The sequence below is a fragment of the Rhipicephalus microplus genome, chromosome 2, assembly GCF_043290135.1.
Source record: "Rhipicephalus microplus isolate Deutch F79 chromosome 2, USDA_Rmic, whole genome shotgun sequence".
NCBI lineage: Eukaryota > Metazoa > Arthropoda > Arachnida > Ixodida > Ixodidae > Rhipicephalus > Rhipicephalus microplus.
The window spans coordinates 161,446,497-161,458,664 of NC_134701.1; the positions used below are offsets into that span (position 1 = coordinate 161,446,497).

The 12,168-nt window shown below is 51.7% G+C and overlaps 1 protein-coding gene and 2 non-coding genes across 3 annotated transcripts in view; all 3 read left to right on the top strand.

Annotated features, from left to right (window-relative positions):
* The window catches only part of LOC119170632 (protein N-lysine methyltransferase METTL21D), a 33,061-nt gene that overhangs the window by 598 nt on the left and 20,295 nt on the right, over window positions 1–12,168 (top strand). The gene's annotated exons all lie outside the window — the stretch shown is intronic.
* TRNAD-GUC (transfer RNA aspartic acid (anticodon GUC)) lies at window positions 523–594 on the top strand. Its single transcript has one exon. It is a non-coding gene; the product is annotated as a tRNA-Asp (tRNA).
* On the top strand, window positions 1,066–1,137 carry TRNAD-GUC (transfer RNA aspartic acid (anticodon GUC)). The gene has a single exon. It is a non-coding gene; the product is annotated as a tRNA-Asp (tRNA).

Consider the following 12,168-nt stretch of genomic DNA (forward strand, 5'->3'; position numbering starts at 1 on the left):
GCGAGAACAAAACGACGACACAGAGACGTGTCCTTCTTGTCTCTAGAACAAAACGACGACACAGAGACGTGTCCTTCTTGTCTCTGTCGTCGTTTTGTTCTCGCGCTATAACTATCGTCATACTACTGCAGATTACGACATGTGCAGCTTCAAGATTATACGCAAGAAGCATACAGCGTCTGAAACGTCATATTTGTGAATATTTATGTCAGGCCCTACAGGTTACAAGTGCCTACGAATTGCTATATCTGAAAAAAAAAAAAAATGCGGTTTGGCGTCAGAATGCCAAACCGCATCTTTCTTCGTTTCCCCTTCTTTCGTTTCACCTGGCTAGACTTTGTGTTACGGAGCGTAGCGTCAAGCATCCCAAGTCTGTTCTGCATATTGCTTTAAGATACCTCCTATTGGGAAAGCTTGTTCAGCACGGTGTGATGAACCCATTTTTTGCTTATTCTCTGTAAAGAAAAAAAAAAACGCTCTGGTGGCCTGATGAGATTTTCAGTAATTGATCTGAAGCTGTAGTCCTCGTTAGTATAGTGGTCAGTATCCCCGCCTGTCACGCGGGAGACCGGGGTTCGATTCCCCGACGGGAAGAACTTTTTTTTTTTTTTTTACAGCCAATCATAGGTTTTGTATGGTATTAGGTTGTACGATGTTGGAATTCGTTTTGAACTACTACTGCAGATTACGACATGTGCAGCTTCAAGATTATGCGCAAGAAACATACAGCGTCTGAAACGTCATATTTGTGAATATTTATGGCAGGCCCTACAGGTTACAAGTGCCTACAAATTGCTATATCTGAAAAAAAAAAAAAAAAAATGCGGTTTGGCGTCAGAATGCGAAGAACACCCCCTTCTTTCGTTTCACCTGGGTAGACTTTGTGTTACGGAGCGTAGCGTCAAGCATCCCAAGTCTGTTCTACATATTGCTTTAGGGTACCTGCTATTGGGAAAGCTTGTTCAGCATGGTGTAATGAGCCCATTTTTTGCTTATTCGCTGTAAAGAAAAAAAAAACGCTCTGGTGGCTTGATGAAATTTTCAGTAATTGAGTTGAAGCTGTAGTCCTCGTTAGTATAGTGGTCAGTATCCCCGCCTGTCACGCGGGAGACCGGGGTTCGATTCCCCGACGGGGAGGTTTTTTTTTTTTTCTTTTTCTTTTTTTTTTTTTTGATCGCGACATTATTGTGAGACACGTAGTGTGGTTGCATCGCTACGCGGCCTGCCTTAGCAGAGCTTCCATCACATCTCCTAAAACTTAGCTTCGCGACACGCTACTTGCTACGCAGCCAAGGCCGGTCACTTCTTTCTCTACGTAGACAACTCTGCTCTGACTTCAGTGGCACGTGACATAGCGAAACTTATTTAACACAGCATGCGTAGTTTATGTAATTTGTTGCTTGAAATATTAATAAAGCTTTATAAATAATGAGACGCAGTAAGGGAATGTGAGCAAGAACCGTCACCGCGCGATCGTAGCATTCGATGCGGGTCAATTGAGCTGGAGTCTGACAGTTGAGCGTTCTCGGAATGTGAACGCGTCCTTGTTTTCTCGTTGGCAGGCCCACACGTAAGAAATGCATTCCTCATAATTTCGTTCCCCTTAATTTCATTCTTCATTCATCGAATCACCGAAGTCTAGTTTACCTGTACGTGTTCGTATTAAAAGTTCTTGTGAACGTCTGTAGCACTACGATCGCTTGTAACTGAAGTGCATACCAGGGGCGTAGTCAAAGGAAACAAGTGTATACTTAAGGGCTCGTTTTTTCGTGTTCAGACACAATATTGCTACGTAGCTAACATATCAGCGTTCGATGCTCTACTACTGAGCTACCGCAACAGCTGTCCCCCCAGTCACTTTATTGGGTGTCTATGTGAATTTAAACGTGGGAGTAGAGCATCGAACGCGTTATTCGGATCCTGCCTACGGCAAGTTATCTTTTCACCCAGTTTTCTTTCTTAATCTTTCTTAACATTTACATTCAATTGGCCTAATAACATCCCCTATATATATTCGTGCGCTATATATATATATATATATATATATATATATATATATATATATATATATATATATATATATATATATATATATATATATATATATATATATATATATATATATATATATATTGTGAGGAGGTGAGGAGGTTTATTAGCCGTTATAGACAGCGACGATACAGCGTCAAGAACCGTCCAGCGATCGGCACAGCAACGAACCGAAGCACGAGCCGAGAGAGCCAGGCGTTGCCGATGCTGCTCGCTGCAGGCACATCTTCTTCCTCACAATCGCCCCCGCTGAAAAAGGAGCCATCCTGGCGACTTAAGAAGTTTCAGGCAAAGGCTCATGGTAAGGTTTCATCACTACAAAACTGCGCGAAAAATCGACAAGAAACAGAGAAGGCACACACACAAGCGCAGACTAGCAACTGACAGTTTATTGAAAGAAAACACTTATATACCTAAAGAAAAACTATGACGTGAAAGATTAGAAGTTGGCAGTGAGATAATCAATCTCTAGTTGGTGCAAAGTCACCGAAGGCCTCGCAACACACGTGTCGCACCAACTAGAGATTGATTATCTCACTGCCAACTTCTAATCTTTCACGTCATAGTTTTTCTTTAGGTATATAAGTGTTTTCTTTCAATAAACTGTCAGTTGCTAGTCTGCGCTTGTGTGTGTGCCTTCTCTGTTTCTTGTCGATTTTTTCGCGCAGTTTTGTAGTGATGATTTACCAACTCGCCCAGCGTTCAGTACTCGTAAGGTTTCAGTCGGGAAACATGGACGATGTCACGTGCACGCCGGCGCATGTCGTCCGATCGGGAAACTGGTTCAATTAGGAAATTAACCGGAGAGGTTTTCTCCAAAACGGTGTAAGGCCCCTCGTACCGCGGGACAAGTTTCGAGGAGAGTCCCGGTGTTTGGTATGGGATGGCAAGCCACACAAGAGACCCTGGGGCATAGTTGGGATCCGGAAGAGAGGTGCTACAAGTTTCTTTCTGGCGTTGTTGTTCTTCCGAGGTGAACGCACGGGCGAGCTGGCGGCACTCTTCGGCTTGTCTAGCAGCATCGGAGATAGGTGGACACTCGGAAGCATCAGGACGGTACGGAAGTAGGGTATCAATTGTATGGGAAGGCTCACGTCCGTAAAGAAGAAAGAAAGGTGAGAATCCCGTGGTGGATTGTATTGCGGTGTTATATGCGAACGTGACGTATGGGAGAACACGGTCCCAGTTGCTGTGATCAGATGCCACGTACATTGAGAGCATATCACCTAGCGTGCGGTTGAACCGTTCCGTTAGTCCGTTAGTCTGCGGGTGGTATGCTGTCGTTTTCCGATGAATGACGTGGCATTCCGAAAGCAGAGTTTTGACGACCTCGGAAAGAAAAGCGCGGCCTCTGTCACTAAGGAGCTCTCGAGGTGCACCATGTCGAAGAATAAAGCGTTGCAAAATGAAAGAGGCGACATCCTGAGCTGTAGCGCTCGGCAAAGCGGCTGTTTCGGCGTAGCGTGTCAGGTGGTCGACCGCCACTATAATCCACCGATTACCATCTGGTGTCAATGGAAGGGGACCGTAGAGGTCAACGCCGACGCGATCAAATGGCTTGGCAGGGCATGGAAGTGGCTGCAATGCGCCAGTCGCACGTGGCAGTGTTGATTTACGTCGCTGGCAGTCAGGACAGCACTGCACAAATTTACGTACAAAATTGTACATGCCGCGCCAGTAATAGCGATGGCGAAGGCGTTCATATGTTTTGAACACTCCGGCGTGGCCACATTGCGGATCGTCGTGAAGGGAGGCGCATACTTGCGATCGTAAAGTGCGTGGAATGACCAGCAACCACCGGCGGCCATCGGGAGCGTAGTTGCGTCGATGAAGAAGTTGATCACGGATGGCGAAATGGAGAGCTTGACGTCGGAGGGATCGAGATACTGGAAAGTGGGGCGTGTCAGATAAATATTCGATAAGAGAGGCGATCCACGGGTCACGACGTTGTTCGGTGGCAATTGATTCAAGATTTAACGATGACAAGTACTGGAGGCACGTGTTTGCGCACGTTGGATCTGGTGGCAAAGGTGAGCGGGACAGGGCATCAGCGTCAGAGTGTTTGCGTCCGCAGCGGCATACGACGCGAATGTCGTACTCCTGGATGCGGAGTGCCCATCGCGCAAGGCGGCCAGAAGGGTCTTTCAATGTGGAGAGCCAGCAAAGCGCGTGGTGATCAGTCACTAGATCGAACGGGCGGCCGTATAAGTACGGCCGGAACTTTCCAAGCGCCCACACCAGAGCCAAACACTCTTTTTCTGTCACGCTGTAATTAGTTTCGGCTTTCGTCAGAGTGCGGCTAGCGTAGGCTACAACGTATTCTGAATAGCCGGGCTTTCGTTGAGCGAGCACCGCGCCTAGCCCGACGCCGCTGGCGTCGGTGTGCACTTCGGTAGGAGCCGTCGGGTCGAAGTGGCGAAGAATAGGTGGGGAAGTAAGCAGACGGCGCAGAGTAGCGAAGGCAACGTCACATGCAGGGGACCAGGAGGTGAGGTTCACGTCACCGCGAAGAAGCTGGGTTAACGGTGACATGATAGATGCAAAATTGCGAACAAAGCGCCGGAAATAGGAGCATAGGCCTACAAAACTGCGAAGTTCTTTCATGGTCGTCGGCTTGGGAAATTCTGCGACTGCTCGAAGTTTTGCTGGGTCTGGTAATACGCCGTGCTTGGACACGATGTGGCCTAGGATGACGAGCTCCCGTGCAGCGAAGCGGCATTTTTTTAGGTTAAGCTGCAGACCAGCGTTGGTCAGACAACTCAAAACGTGCCTGAGGCGAAGGAGGTGCGTAGGAAAGTCATGGGAGAAAACCACGACATCGTCGAGGTAACACAGGCACATATTCCATTTGAGGCCACGTAGCGTATTATCCATAAGACGTTCAAACGTGGCAGGCGCGTTACAAAGCCCAAAGGGCATGACGTTAAATTCATATAGTCCGTCTGGTGTAATAAATGCCGTTTTTTTGGCGATCGGCTTCTGCCATTGGGACCTGCCAGTAGCCAGACCGCAAATCTAGCGACGAGAAAAATTCCGCTCCGTGAAGGGTGTCAATGGCGTCATCAATGCGCGGCAAAGGATAGACGTCCTTGCGGGTTATCTTGTTCAAACGACGATAGTCCACGCAAAATCGGATAGATCCGTCTTTCTTACGCACCAGGACGACGGGAGACGCCCAGGGACTGTGAGATGGTCGAATGACGTCCCTACGAAGCATATCTTCGACTTGATCGTTGATGACGCGGCGCTCTTCAGCGGAGACACGGTATGGTCTTTGACGCAGTGGCTGGTGTAGGCCGGTGTCAACATGATGTTTGACTTGTGATGTGCGGCCCAGTTGAGGTTGCGACACATCGAACGAACTCCTGAACTCATGGAGAAGATCCAGCAGGTCGGCATGTTCGGTGGGAGTGAGAGTGTCGGCGATGGCGCTGGAAAACGTATCATTGGACGACTCCCCAAGTGCTGACAGTGCTTTTGGGTGGTCGCAGTAGTCGTCCGGGACATCAAACAAAAACGAAGGGTCGAGATCCTGCACGCGGCCGAGACATTCCCCCGCAAGCAATGTGACAGGTGTGGAAAGCGGATTGCTTACGAACATGTTGCTTCTTCCGGCGGCAAGGTCAATTGTTGCGAAAGGCAGCGGCAAAGCTCGACGACATTTGAAGATATCAGAAGGCATAAAAAGAACTGTAGCGTCAGTGTAGGCGTTGCATGAAACGGGAACAAGGGCGAAATTTTCAGGCGGAATATCGGTATCTTCAAAAACGAGCAACTTCGGCGGCTGATGAGGAGCGTCCAGTAATGGGACATCACACAAGGGCGAAAACTCAACTTCGGCGCGTGCGCAGTCAATGACGGCATTATGGCGGGATAGGAAGTCCCACCCGAGGATGACGTCATGCGAACAGACAGGAAGAACAATAAACTCCACGATGTAAAGAATGCCTTCAATGGAGACTCTTGCAGTGCAGGCTGCGAGAGGCGTTACTTGCTGTGCGCTTGCGGTGTGAAGCGACAGTCCCGAAAGCGGCGTCGTTACTTTGCGTAATAAACGGCAGAAATTAGCGGCAATAACAGAAACAGCGGCGCCAGTGTCCACAAGGGCGAAAGTACAATAACTTTCAACAGTTACTGCGACCACGTTAGCAGGAGAGGAGCGAGGGCTTAGACAGTTCGAAAACGGCGCAGTTCTTGCCTCTTGAACTGCGTTGCTTAGTTTTCCTGGTCGGAGGGTCCGGGCCGGCGACGCATGGGGGAGGGCGATCGCCGACGAGGAGAGGGTGCGCGTTGCGGCTGAAAGTCTAGGTGGTCAGTAGGCGCATGGCGAGGTGGCGAGACAGGCCCGTATTGGACGAAGGGTTGGCTGCCGGGATGCGATGACCGGGCATAGTTGCCGAACGTCTGAGGTCGACGGCGGCAGTAGCGAGCAACGTGTCCGGGAGTGAAGCAAGCGTAGCAAATCGGTCGGTTATCGGGCGTCCTCCAGGGATTGGCGACTGGTGCTGCCGCCCAAGGTGCCGTATAAGCAGCCGGGTGTGCAGGCTGTGAGCGCGTGGTGTAGGGTGGTTGCGGGAGCCTACGTACAGCGTCTGCATATGTGAGCGGCGCGGCTACGGGGTGCATCTCTTGCGAAAAGGCGACAGGCGGAGCCACAGGCTGCGTTGCATATGTTAGGGGCGCGGCCACAGGCTGAACGGCTGGCGGATAGGCGACAGGAGCGCCTACCGGCTGTGCGACACCCGGGCAGTGACCACGGCTTGATAGAGGTGGCTCGTAGTGCGCACGAGGAACAGCTTGTGCAACCTCTTCCGATATAGCCGTGCGAAGCGGGGCAGGTAGACGGGTGGTGGTCTCGTGAGTAAAGGGCACTAGGGAAAGTTGGCGGGCGACTTCCTCACGGACGAAGACTCGGACTTGCTGAAGCAATGGTGAATTGTCGGGCATGGAGTCAAAGCTGGACAGCGACTCACCACCAGGCTGAGGCTGCCTAGTCAGAGCGCGTTGCTTTTTCAACTCGTCGTAGCTCTGACACAAGCTGACGACTTCAGAAACTGTGCTTGGATTCCTTGCCAAAAGCATTTGAAATGCGCCGTCGTCGATGCCCTTCAGTATGTTTCTGACCTTGTCAGATTCGGGCATGGTGTCATTCACACGTCGACAAAGGTCGACGACGTCCTCAATATAACTGGTAAAGGTCTCGCCAGTCTGCTGAGAGCGGACGCGCAAGCGCTGTTCTGCCCTCTGCTTGCGGACAGCCGGGCGACCGAACACTTCAGCACATGACGTCTTGAAGACGCTCCATGTGGGGATGTTGTGTTTGTGGTTATTAAACCACAATTCGGCGACGCCAGTGAGATAAAATATCACGTGGCCCAGCTTGTCGGCTTCATCCCACTTATTGTTGGCGCTCACCAGTTCATAGTGCTCGAGCCAGTCTTCGACGTCGGTCCCATCCGCACCGCTGAAGACCTTCGGCTCCCGTAGTTTAGGATGGCCAGGGCAGTTGAACTGGAGCGAAGGCGTCGATGTAGTGGCGTTGGCAGTCATGACAGGTGGTAGCGTGCGGCTTCGCAGCTCCAGGGTGTAGCAACGGGGATTAACAGCACCTCCACCAAATGTGAGGAGGTTTATTAGCCGTTATAGACAGCGACGATACAGCGTCAAGAACCGTCCAGCGATCGGCACAGCAACGAACCGAAGCACGAGCCGAGAGAGCCAGGCGTTGCCGATGCTGCTCGCTGCAGGCACATCTTCTTCCTCACAATATATATATATATATATATATATATATATATATATATATATATATATATATATATATATATATATATATATATATTGAAAAAGGGTTTATTGGCGACTGTTGCGATGGTGGTCCTACGATGAAACACGATCGGACAAGAGCAACGGTCGAGCAGATGCCGGCGATGATCAGCACGAGCCGAGCGAGCGAAGCCAAGCACCCAGTACCCAAGCGGTGGCGATGTTGTTTGCCAACGATGCGTTTTCTTCTTCACAATTTGCCCCCGCCGAAAAAGAGCCATCCTGGCGACCTAAGAGTCTGGAGGCAGAGGGCTATGATATGGCTTAAGGCGGGCGATGTGGACGATGTCACGTCCACGCCGGCGCATGTCGTCAGATGGGGAAAGTGGCTCGATGAGAAAATTCACCGGCGAGGTTTGCTCCAAAACGCGGTATGGGCCCTCGTACTTTGGAACGAGTTTTGAGGATATGCCGGGGCTTTGGTAAGGAACAGCCAGCCATACAAGTGATCCCGAGGAATAGCTGGGGCTTTGTGAAGAGTCGGCGTTGTTTTCTTTCTGGCGCTGTTGTTCTTGCGACGTAAAGGTGCGTGCGAGTTCACGGCACTCTTCCGCATTACGGGCAGCTTCGGACACAGATGGGCATTCGGATGCGTCAGGATGGTATGGAAGGAGAGTGTCGATGGTGTGGGATGGTTCGCGTCCATAAAGAAGAAAGAAAGGTGAAAATCCAGTGGTAGACTGTGCCGCGGTGTTATATGCGAACGTGATGAATGGAAGAATGCGATCCCAGTTAGTATGATCGGATGTCACATACATGGCGAGCATATCGCCAAGGGTGCGGTTAAATCTTTCCGTGAGCCCGTTAGTTTGCGGGTGGTATGCAGTGGTCTTGCGATGAACAACATGGCATTGAGAAAGCAGAGACGTGACGACTTCTGATAGGAAGGCTCGACCTCGGTCGCTTAGTAGCTCTCGAGGTGCACCATGTCTTAGTATGAAGCGATGAAGGATGAAGGATGCTACGTCCCGCGCAGTGGCACTTGGAAGGGCGGCGGTCTCAGCGTAGCGTGTTAAATGGTCCACAGCGACTATGATCCACCGATTTTCATCTGATGTTGTCGGTAGAGGGCCATAGAGATCAATTCCGATCCGATCGAAAGGTTTGGCAGGGCACGGGAGCGGTTGAAGCGCACCGGACGAGTGGAAAGGCGGTGATTTGCGGCGTTGACAGTCAGGGCAGCCCATAACGAATTTTCGAACGAAATTATACATTCCGCGCCAGTAGAAGCGATGGCGAATGCGTTCGTAAGTTTTGAAAACTCCGGCATGACCACATTGGGGATCGTCGTGAAAGGAGGCGCAGATTTGTGATCGCAAGCTGCGCGGGACAACCAAGAGCCACTTACGACCTTCGGGGGCGTAGTTGCGTCGGTGTAGCAGCCGATCACGAATCGCGAAATGAGCAGCTTGACGTCGGAGAGATCGTGGTACCGCAGTGGTTGACGATCCAGAGAGACAGTTAAAAAGGGAAGCGATCCACGGGTCCTTGTGTTGTTCACCGGTAAAAGAGTCGAGGTCGAGAGATGCGACGGAGTTGGTACCAGTGGTTTCGCAGGCCGAGTCGGGAGGTAAAGGCGAACGCGACAGGGCGTCGGCGTCAGAATGCTTGCGTCCGCTGCGATAGATGACACGAATGTCGTACTCCTGAATTTGCAGTGCCCACCGAGCTAGGCGGCCAGAAGGATCTTTCAATGTGGCGAGCCAACAAAGTGCATGGTGGTCCGTTACCAGGTCGAATGGGCGACCGTACAAATAAGGGCGGAACTTGCGAAGCGCCCACACTAGCGCCAAGCACTCTTTTTCAGTGACGCTGTAATTGGCCTCAGCTTTAGTAAGTGTGCGACTCGCATAAGCGACGACGTATTCGGAGTACCCCGGCTTGCGTTGGGCGAGGACGGCGCCTAGACCAACCCCACTAGCGTCTGTGTGAACTTCCGTTGCAGCTGTTGGGTCGAAATGCCGAAGAATTGGAGGAGATGTTAGCAGACTACGGAGCGTGGCAAACGCGACGTCGCAGTCAGAAGACCAGGATGAAAGGTCTGCATCACCGCGTAGGAGGTTGGTCAGTGGTGACATGATCGACGCAAAATTTCGCACGAAGCGCCGGAAGTACGAGCATAGTCCGACAAAACTGCGTAATTCTTTCAGTGTAGTAGGTTTCGGGAACTCAGCGACTGCTCGCAGTTTTGCAGGGTCGGGTCGAACACCATCCTTGGACACGATGTGCCCTAAGATGGACAGCTCTCGCGCGGCGAAGCGGCACTTTTTAAGGTTCAGTTGGAGCCCAGCGTTGGTTAAACACGTCAGCACCAGTTGGAGCCGACGCAGATGTGTAGGAAAATCGGGAGAGAAAACGACAATGTCGTCGAGGTAGCATAGACACACAGACCACTTCAGTCCACGCAGTGTGTTGTCCATGAGTCGTTCAAACGTGGCAGGAGCATTACAAAGCCCAAATGGCATTACGTTAAATTCGTACAGGCCATCTGGTGTAATGAACGCAGTTTTCTGGCGATCAGCTTCTGCCATAGGAACCTGCCAGTATCCAGATCGTAAGTCTAAGGAGGAGAAGAATTCGGCTCCTTGGAGGCTGTCAAGGGCGTCGTCGATGCGCGGTAATGGATAGACGTCTTTCCGCGTCACCTTGTTTAATCGCCGGTAGTCGACGCAAAATCGAATCGATCCATCCTTCTTTCGAACTAGAACGACAGGAGATGCCCAAGGACTGTGCGATGGTTGAATAACGCGACGGCGTAGCATCTCTTCGACCTGGTCGTTGATGACGTGACGTTCTGCTGCAGAGACACGGTACGGTCTTTGACGCAATGGCTGGTGCGAACCGGTGTCAATGTAGTGGTGCACTGCGGAAGTCCGACCCAATTGCGGCTGAGAAACGTCGAATGAATTCGCGAAGTGCTGGAGAAGATTAAGAAGCTCGGCGCGTTCATGGGCACTTAAGGTGTCGGCGATGGAACTCGAGAAGGTGTCACTCGATGAGCATTCCAGTGGGGAAAGGGCATGAAGTTCGGTCGAGGCGCTACTGCACGATTCGTCTGGCATGTTAAGGAATAAAGAGGAATCGAGGTACTCCACTCGACCGAGACATTCGCCGGCAAGTAGCGTAAGCGGTGCAGAAAGGGGGTTGTGGACGAAAATATTGCTTCGGCCCCCAGTGACGTCGAGTGTAGCGAAAGGCAAGGAAACGGCTCTGCGGCTCATGAAAATGTCGGAAGGTGTAAACATTACTGTAGCGTCGTTATGGTCATCGCAGCAAACAGGGACAACGGCAAGAGAGGCTGGCGGAATTTCAGTGTCTTCACGTACGACGAGTTTTGGAGACCGCTCAAGGGTTTCGTGCAAAGGTTCGTCATACAGGTGCGAAAATTGAACTTCAGCGCGTGCGCAGTCGATGACGGCATGATGTTGTGACAGGAAGTCCCACCCGAGGATAACGTCATGCGAGCACACCGAAAGGACGATGAACTCGACAACGTACATAGAGCCTTGGATGAAAATGCGGGCTGTACAGGTGCCGAGAGGTCTGACTGGCTGTGCGCTAGCCGTACGAAGCGATAGTCCAGAGAGCGGCGTGGTCACTTTGCGGAGGGAGCGGCAGAGCTGGGCGGCTATAACAGAAACGGCAGCACCTGTGTCGATGAGGGCAAATGTAGAAACACCATCGACAGATATGGCGACGACGTTAGCAGGTGAAGTGCGAGGACTTGGGCATTTCGATGACGGCGCAGTTCTTGCCTCTGGAACTGCGGCGTTCAGTTTTCCCGGTTGGAGGAAGCGGGTCGGGGACGCATTGGGGACAGAGATCGCCTGCGAGGAGACGGCGAGCGGGAAGAGTGAGTCGGAGCTGGGCGCTGGGGTGACTGAGACCCGGGAAGATTAGTGTAGCCATACTGCGGTGAAGGATAGGGAGCAGGTAGGTGCGTGGGCGGCGGGTCATACGGTAACGGCCAAGTAGCGTTGTGTTGCGATTGGAAACGACGACGACAATATCGTGCCACGTGTCCTGGAGTACCGCAGGCGTAGCAGATTGGTCGATTGTCAGCAGTGCGCCAGGAATTGCTGACTCGCGGTGCAGCCCAAGGTGTCGAAAGAGGGGTAGAGTGGGGAGCAACTGCAGGCATGGGTGGCAAAAGCTGCTGGCGGGGTCTGCTGCGTACCACCTGGGCATAAGTAAGAGGCGCGGCCACGGGCTGCATAGCCGGCGCATGGGGAACAGTCACGGCCACAGGCTGCTGGTGGGCAGCGACGGGAACAGCCTGAGCTACCTCTTCGG